Source organism: Phyllobates terribilis, unplaced genomic scaffold (assembly GCF_046119375.1).
Source record: "Phyllobates terribilis strain yellow unplaced genomic scaffold, ASM4611937v1 Scaffold_7__3_contigs__length_470593459, whole genome shotgun sequence".
In the NCBI taxonomy this organism is placed as follows: domain Eukaryota; kingdom Metazoa; phylum Chordata; class Amphibia; order Anura; family Dendrobatidae; genus Phyllobates; species Phyllobates terribilis.
Window position 1 is genome coordinate 133979937 of NW_027362767.1, and position 9364 is coordinate 133989300.

Genomic DNA, 9364 nt, shown 5'->3' on the forward strand with positions numbered 1-9364 from the left:
TCTTTGGAAAGAGAAGCTGAAATGTGCAGTTATTGTGAGTCAAGAATCTGTTATCGCTCAGAAAATGTCATCAAGTCATTCATCCTAAATGTGGTATCTATTTTTTTTTTTTGCCATTGCTGAGCTATCTCGCCGGAGAACAAAGTTCAGGCTGGGGAGTGCAGTCAAGCTGGGGCCTGAACTTTCAAAAATACGAAACGTATGGCTTATCTATGTATCGCCACTGACATATCCAGAGATCATCTCCGGTCAATATCATCCATTCTGCTACATCAGATCCATCTGAAGGCAGGAAATAAAAGAAAGCCTGAAATGTTCTCCACCATGCTTCAGAATATGTTTCCATCTATGGAGAATAATATCTGATGGGAGATGTCCCAAACATCAATATCCGGGAAATATTCTTCCCTAGGAGCATTGCTGCTATGGAGAAATATGGTGCTTCGCAATGAAACCCTACAATGGCATCCAAAGCCCTTACAGGTGGGCACTACAGCCCGTTAGGTACTCTGGGTTTGAGCCCTTAAAATGATTGGCTGCCTCAGACCATACTGTTTGGTTATATGGGTCCTATGACTGCAAAATGTGAACATGATTCGATTGCATGCAATAGACTGGACCTTAAAGCAGACCAAACGTATGCAAAAACACATTTGTCTGAATGAGCCCTTATGTCACGGGTGTGTCAGGTTTGACAGACAGTCATTCTGGATCTAGCTGTAGAAGGTCACTGCGCTTGGCCTTGCAGACACCTTCTTGATCCTTTCATCATCCCTCCCTCTCTAGGACCCAGCCTTGATCTCCACCATATGCTGCTAATTAACACACCCTTGCTGGATCTTTAAATACACTCAGTTTCCCCAGAGAGTGGCTGGTGATAGAGTAAAATCCTCTGTCCAGGTCTGGAGTTCTGGCGGTCGGCTGGATTCTCCTTGGAGTTCCTTTGTGGATTGTAGTTTTGATCTCTCTGGTGTCTTCTCAAAGCTAAATGTATTCCCTTGTCTGTTTCCTTGGTTTGTCCTTAGTTGCAGTGGGGCCTGACTAGTGCTCACCCCTCCCCCTCCCTACCTAGGGCCTAGCTCTAGGGTCATCTAGGGCTAAGGTATCCTGCTCGGTGATAGGTGCGGAACCTATTTAGGGACCATAGGGGAGTCAGGGTGTCAGATCTGCTTAGGGGTCTCCACTCCCCGCTTCCCCGCTTTTCCAGTCCTCGTATGCTGGGTTCTTCCCATACCTAGCATGACACCTTAAGGGTTTACATATGATTAAAATAACATTTCTGCCGTACTTGACCACAGAATTTACTCCAAAGAGTTGTGATGGATCGTTTAGGTTACCGACACCTGGCACCTGCCACCGATCAGCTATTATTTTTTCTGAAAGCAGCAGTATGTAAGCAATGAACACCACGGCTCCGCAAATTGTTCAATGATTGCTACATTGTTTAGGTTGGGATAAATCCTTTAACCGGTTCCCAACCGCCCACTGTACATAAACGTCCGCGCTGCCTGGGCTCTGTGTAGCGTGGACGTTTAAAAACGGTGGGTGGTCTCGCAGCGCTCAGGACCCCCAGGGTCCTGCAAGTGCTGCGATTCCGGTGCAGAGCGTCAGCTCTGACAGGGAACATCATCGGGACCTGATTGGATCAGGTCCCAGTGATGTTAACCCTTTGCTGTCTTCTATATGCTGCGATCTATAGTGATCGCGGCATATAGGAGACAGCAGGAGGAGAGGGGGTCGTCTTACTTACCTCTCCGAAGACCTCCGATTCCTTCCAGGACCTGGGGTTGCTATGGCAGCTGGAGGTCACATGACCGCCTCCAGCTCTGCCATATATGGTGTCCGGTCTGGCTCAGCCTGCAAGCTGAGCCAGACAGGAGACTGACTGAAACAGGGAAGATCTCATATAATGTAATGTAATATATGTCTATTACATTACATGAGATCAGTGATCAGAAAAATAAAAATTAATGTCCCATACAGGGACTAAGTAAAAATGTAAAAAAAAGTAAAAAAAAAAGTTTTTAAACTGTTAAAAAAAAATCACAAAATAAATAAAAATAAATAAATAAAATATTAAACCAATAAATCCGTATATTTTTACAAAACCAAAAAAAGAACACATATTTGGTATCGCCGCGTCCAAAACAACCCGAGCTATAAAACTGTCACACTAATTAACTCCTTCTGTGCACACCGTAATAAAAATAAATAAAAAAACGGAGCAAAAAAATATGCTTTTTCATCATATCGCCAAACAAAAAGTGGAAAAAAATGCGATCAAAAAGCAAAATAGAAATAAAAATGGTACCGCTGAAAACGTCATCTTGTTCCGCAAAAAACAAGCTGCCATACAGCTCCATCAGTCGAAAAATAAAAAAGTTATAGTGCTCAGAATAAAGCAATGCAAAAAAAATATTTTTTTCCATAAATTTGTTTTATTGTGTAAAAGCGCCAAAACATAAAAAAATATACAGTAAGTGTAGTATCGCTGTAAATGTACTGACCCGAAGAATAACGCTGCCTGATCACTTTTACCACACGCAGAACGGCATAAAAAAAAACCTCAAACAACAATTCCTGAATTGGTTTTTGTTAATTTTACCTCCCAAAAAACGGAATAGAAAGCAATCAAAAAATATCACGTACCCAAAAATGGTATCAATAAAAATGTCAACTCGTCCCGCAAAAAACAAACTGTCACATGACTGTCGGCCGAAATATGGAAAAATTATAGCTCTCAAAATATGGTGATGCAAAAACTAGATTTTGCAAAAAAAAGCGTCTTTTAGTGTGTGACAGCTGTCAGTCATAAAAACTTGATATAAATCTGGTATCTCTGTAATCGCACCGACCCGAAGAATAAAGTAATCTCATCACTTATACCGCACGAGGAGCGGCGTAAAAAATAAATAAAACCAATTCTTCACCTGCTACTGACTTGTTTATTATGTCTCCGAAAGATCGCAGTAAGGCTCTGCTCACATTTATCCTGCGCTCTGCGCTGAGCACTTACACCAGAGTTTCCGTGTAAATCTCTGAAATACGTGATTCAGCCAGAACCCATGACGGAAGATTCCCTGTAATGAGGCAGATATAGACCACTGTGGACGCCGTCTAGCCTGGGATCCCACGGTGTCATTTGTTTTAGGCGTGCATAAAAGTGCGGTTGGCCAGTTTTGTGCACTTCTGAAAAAAAGGACACCGCTAAACAGAGGCCAGACGGAGTCCAGAGTAACTCTGCTGCCTCATTACAGTGAATGGATCCCGCAGGGGTTTCATCTGAATTATATCACTTGGAAATTTAGATGGAAACCCCGATGTAAGTGCTCAGCCTAGAGCGCCGGATAAATGTTACATAAAATGTTCCCAATAAAAGCTTCAACTCAGTCCTCAAAAAAAGCTAGTCCCCACTCAGGTCTGTCATCTGTTAAAAATATAAGGGACTTCCAAGTTACTGGTAGCAGAAAGGCTCTGGAAAAGAGAAATGACCCTTGCCCCCCAAAAGAAATTCAGAAAATTTTGTGCTCCCAAATCCAAATGCCTATTCTACAATAATTTGTTCTCCAATTGTCAAATAGCGCTCCGTCCCCCCCAGATCTCGCCGTATGGCTGAGCGGTACGATACAGGCACATATGGGGTATTGCCACTTTTAGAAGAAATTGTGTGACACATTTAGGCACCATTTTTACCCATTGCCCTGTGTGAAAATGTAAAATCTGAGGGTAAAACATTTTTTTGTGGTAAAAATATAATTATGCTTTTTTCACTGTCCAATGGTATAAATTTAAAAATAAAAAAATACTCACTACTTCCCTAGATGAATTCCTTGAGAGGTGTAGTTTACAAAATGGGGTCACTTGTGGGGGTTTCTGCTGTTTCGGCATGTCAGCGACTCTTCAAATGTGACATGGTGTCTGCCACCTATCCAAGCCAACATAGCGCTCCTTTCTCTTCCGAACCTTGCCATACACCAAAGCAGTGGTTTTCCTCCACATATGGGGTATCGGCGTACTCAGGAGAAATTGCACAACAAATTTCATGGTGCAATTTCTCCTGTTATCCTTATGATAATGCAAAATTAAGGGATGAAAAACGGTTTTGTGGGAAAAATTTGAAAATTTTATTTTTACAGCTCAATATTATAATCTTCTGTGAAGCACCTTGGGGTTCAAGGTGCTCACCACACATCTAGATAAGTTCCCTAAGGGGTCTAGTTTCCAAAATGGTGTCACTTGTGGGGGGTTTCCACTGTTTAGGCACATCAGGGGCTCCCCAAATGCAACATGGCGTCCGCTAATTATTAAAACAAATTTTACATTCAAAAAGTCAAATGGCGCTCCTTCCCTTTCAAACCCTGCCGTGCGCCCAAACAGTGGTTTGCCTCCACATATGGGGTATCAGCGTGTTCAGGAGAAATTGCACAACAAATTTCATGGTGCAATTTTTCCTATTACCCTTATGATAATGCAAAATTAAGGGATGAAAAACGTTTTTGTGGGAAAAATGTGAAAATTTTATTTTTACAGCTCAATATTATAAACTTCTGTGAAGCACCTTGGGGTTCAAGGTGCTCACCACACATCTAGATAAGTTCCCTAAGGGGTCTAGTTTCCAAAATGGTGTCACTTGTGGGGGGTTTCGACTGTTTAGGCACATCAGGAGCTCTCCAAACGCAACATGGCGTCAGCTAATTATTCAGACATTTTATATTCAAAAAGTCTAATGGCGCTCCTTCCCTTCCGAACCCTGCAGTGCGCCCAAACAGTGGTTTTCCCTCACATATGGGGTATCAGCACGCTCAAGAGAAATTGCACAAAAAAATTTGGGGTCCATTTTTTCCTGTTACCCCTGTGAAAATAGAAAAAATTGGGTCTAAAGTAACATTTTTGTGAAAAAAGTTAAATGTTAATTTTTTTCTTCCACATTCCAAACATTCCTGTGAAGCACCTGAAGGGTTAATAAAGTTCTTGAATGTGGTTTTAAGCACCTTGAGGGGTGCAGTTTTTAGAATGGTCTCACTTTTTGGTATTTTCTGTCATAAAGACCCCTCAAAGTGACTTCAAATATGATGTGGTCCCTAAAAAAATGTTTTTGTAAATTTTGTTGAAAAAATGAGAAATCGCTGGTCAACTTTTAACCCTTATAGCTCCCTAACAAAAAAAAATTTTGGTTCCAAAATTGTGCTGATGTAAAGTAGACATGTGGAAAATGTTATTTATTAACTATTTTGTGTGACACATCTCTCTGATTTAAGGGCATGAAAATTCAAAGTTAGAAAATTGCAAAATTTTCAACATTTTCGCCAAATTTCCGATTTTTTTCACAAATAAACGCAAGTTATATCGAAGAAATTTTACCAGTATCATGAAGTACAATATGTCACGAAAAAACACTCTCAGAATCAGTGGGATCCGTTGAAGCGTTCCAGAGTAATTACCTCATAAAGTGACAGTGGTCAGAATTGAAAAAATTGGCCCGGTCACGAAGGCAAAAACAGGCTCTGGTGCGAAGTGGTTAAATATAGTTGGGCCTTAATGCCATATTTAGCCCATGGACAGGGTACACTTTCTGGCAACAAGCAACAATATTTTTCTGAACAATTCCTTAAAGAATAAATATACTTTAATTTTTTTTAACCCCTTCACACCAGAGCCTGTTTTCACCTTCATGACCGGGCCAAATTTTACAGTTCTGACCACTGTCACTTTATGAGGTGATAACGCTGGAACGCTTCAACGTATCCCACTGATTTTGAGACTGCTTTTTGTGACATATTGTACTTCATGATAGTCGTAAAATTTCTTTGATATTACTTGCATTTATTTGTGAAAAAAATGGAAATTTGGTGAAAATGTAGAAAATTTTGCAACTTTCAAACTTTGAATTTTCATGCCCTTAAATCAGAGAGATATGTCACACAAAATAGTTAATAAATAATGTGGCGCCCCTGAGGGTTCAGTCGCCACAGAGGTACTGCACCTCACCCAGAGGTGTGGCATCTCCTTCTCTCAGGTAAGGGTGGAGTACTGCCCGGGACCCCACCACCTGCACTCAACACTACACTACTCCAGGCCCGGCTGGAAGGGCATTATGCACTTCTTCTGCTGCCCTGTCCTTGGCTGGAGTGGGGGGAACCAAAGTGAGGGGGAACCAGTAGTGGGTGTGGGTGGAGGACGTAGAACAGGGGAGCACTTGAATAGGAGGTGTATATAAAGGGGAGCCATCTTAGGGTGGCAGTGCAGTGCAGTAAGTAAGGAACAGCAAGAGGAGAGGAGGGGAGCAGAGTCTCTTCAGGAGCTCTGCTCCAAAGTGGGGCCTAGTGAGAGAGGCCCAGGAGAGGAGTAGGAGCAAGGGAGGAATGCTCCAGGAACAGAAGGGATCCCAGGGGGTACGGCGAGTGCAGGACGCCCGAATCTGCCAAGTGTCAGAGGGATCAGGCCGCAGGAAGGGAACCGGTCCCTGGACCAGCCGTGTTACTCCAGGTCTCCAGGTACTCCACAGAGTCTTCTGCACTTCCATGGTGCAGTTGCCACAGCCTCACCCTAGTCGCCATGAATGGCACCAAGTAGGTCCAGGAACTCCAGGTTGCCCAGAGGGATCTCAGAGTACCCGATCGGGACTGTGTGTGGGGAGCGCAGGGCGGGAGGGAGAAGACCTAGCGCGGGAAGTCAGCCAAGGAAGGAACATAAAGAAAGGGGGTCCCGTTAAGTGCTTCTAATCTACCTGAAGGAGTGCTGAACCCCTGCCTGGCAAACGCCGTGCGACGCGGGAGTCTGACACCTGGACAGTGTACCCGAGGAACCTAAAAAGAGCTGTGAGTAAACTCGGATGACTGCACTCCACTGTCTCTGTCAAGTATTTCCACCAAAAACCTGCACTACAACACCCAGCATCACCATCTGCACCTACACTGCCCCGGGGTACCCGCTCCGCCTGTGGGGAGCAGAAACATCCCAGCTGCCATACCATCACCCCCGGAGGTCTGCAGCAGCGCCAGTACCCATTACCGGGAACCACAGGTGGCGTCACGAGACAAACTGTTAACAAACCCCCTTTTAAAGAGCGACCCCAGAGTACGGGCCCGGGAGCCGACTGCCGTGACACTCCAAGGAGGTAAAGGCCCGGGTACCGAGTCCCCCATATCCCCCTGGGCGAGTCAATAACATTTCCCACAAGTCTACTTTACATCAGCACAATTTTGGAAACAAAATTTTTTTTTTTAGGGAGCTACAAGGGTTAAAAGTTGACCAAGGATTTCTCATTTTTCCAACAAAATTCACAAAAACATTTTTTCAAGGACCACATCACATTTCAAGTCACTTTGAGGGGTCTATATGATAGAAAATACCCAAAAGTGACACCATTCTAAAAACTACACCCCTCAAGGTGCTCAAAACCACATTCAAGAAGTTTATTAACCCTTCACGTGCTTCACAGGAACTGAAGCAACATGGAATGAAAAAATGAACAATTAACTTTTTTCACAAAAATTTACCTTAGACCCAATATTTTTAAATTTTTGCAAGGGTAACAGGAAAAAATTGACCCCAAAATGTGTTGTGCAATTTCTCCTGAGAACGCTGATACCCCATATGTTGTGCAAAACCACTGTTTGGGCGCACCGCATGGCTCAGAAGGCAAGGAGCGCCATTTGACTTTTGGAATGCAAAATTGTCTGGAATCGATAGCGAACGCCATGTTGCATTTGGAGAGCCGCTGATGTGCCTAAACAGTGGAAACCCCCAACAAGTGACCCTATTTTGGAAACTAGACCCCTCAAGGAACTTATCTAGATGTGTGGTGAGCACCTTGAACCCCCAGGGGCTTCACAGAATTTTATAATGTTGAAGTGTGAAAATATAAAAACACATTTTTAACACAAAATTGCTACTTTAGCTTCAAATTTTTAATTTTCACAAGGACAGCAAGAAAAATTGGACCCCAAAATGTGTTGTGCAATTTCTCCTGAACACGCTGATACCCCATATGTGGTGCAAAACTACTGTTTGGGCGCATGGCATGGCTCGTAAGGTAAGGAGCGCCATTTGACTTTTGGAATGCAAAATTGGCTGGAATCGCTAGCGGACGCCATGTTGCATTTGGAGAGCCCCTGAGGTGCCAGAACAGCAGAAACCCCCAAAAGTGACCGAATTTTACAATCTACTCCTCTGTATAAATTAATCTAGTGGTGGGAAAATAGGTAGATAGGTAAATGGTCACTAAACCCATAGATGAATTTCCAGAGAGATGTCATTTCCAAAATGGGGTCACTTCAGGGGGGATTCTGCTATTCTGGCACTTTTCAGAGCCGCTAAGTACCAGAACTAAAGAATCCCCCCTGAAGTGACCCCATTTTGGAAATGACACCTCTCTGGGAATTCATCTATGGGTTTAATGACCATTTTAACTCAATAGATGATTTCCAGAAACAAGCACGCAATGGAAGGTTTAGATTCTGGAGAACCCTACCACCCCTGGAAATTAAGTGAGCTCTACTCGAATGTGTCATTCACTAAATAAACCAAATGTTTGAATGACAAAATGAGATACATTTTTACAGTTTAAAAACGTGGTTCTGTGTGGAAGATTTTAAAGCAGTCAGTGACGCATAGGCTGGCAATGATGGGCAATGTGGGCAATAGTAGCGGGTATCTGGCCTCATTCCTCTCTTAGTACATATGACGCGCCCCCTGGGCGGAGCCGGGCCTGTAGATGCTGGGGGTTGTAGTCACCGTGGCGGTGACCCGGTCCGTGACCCAGGTGGTCAATCTAAGGGTAGTTTATGTATTTCTGTTATGTATAGTCCGACTACGCCACCTGTGGAATGCAGTTATTGGGAACCGCCGCTGCGGAGCAGTCCGCTGAAGCTGGTGGTATGTGCAGCAAGGTGATGTGACTCCCCACAGGAAGAGTGGAGCTTCAGGGCAGCGTGTATGGATGATGGTGGTAGTAGTGCAGGGTATCGGTAATAACAACACGGAGTCTTTGCAGTGCAGTCCCAGGGTCTTTACTGTTAGCAATTATATAGGTACCAACGGGAGTACTGACTAGTGATGAAGGCCTGGTCAGTCTGGGAGCAATCCTAGAGTCCTCCTGGCCAGGTAGACTTGTAGGCCTGCCGTTCTGCCTGTACTCTTTGGCTACCCCGCTTATAGTCGTGCTGTAGCCGACGTCCCTGAGTGTAGCGTGCTGTGCTCACCCATATGGCTGGCGACTCGGATCCTATGTATTCCTCGCTCCTCTGTGGCGGTACTGGTCCTTTCGTGTGGCTGAGCCTCCGGGCTTCTGATGGGCCAGGAGACCTGCAATCTCCTGCCTTGCGGTATCTGCTGCTGGGTATACAATCCCCACAGCCTCGGA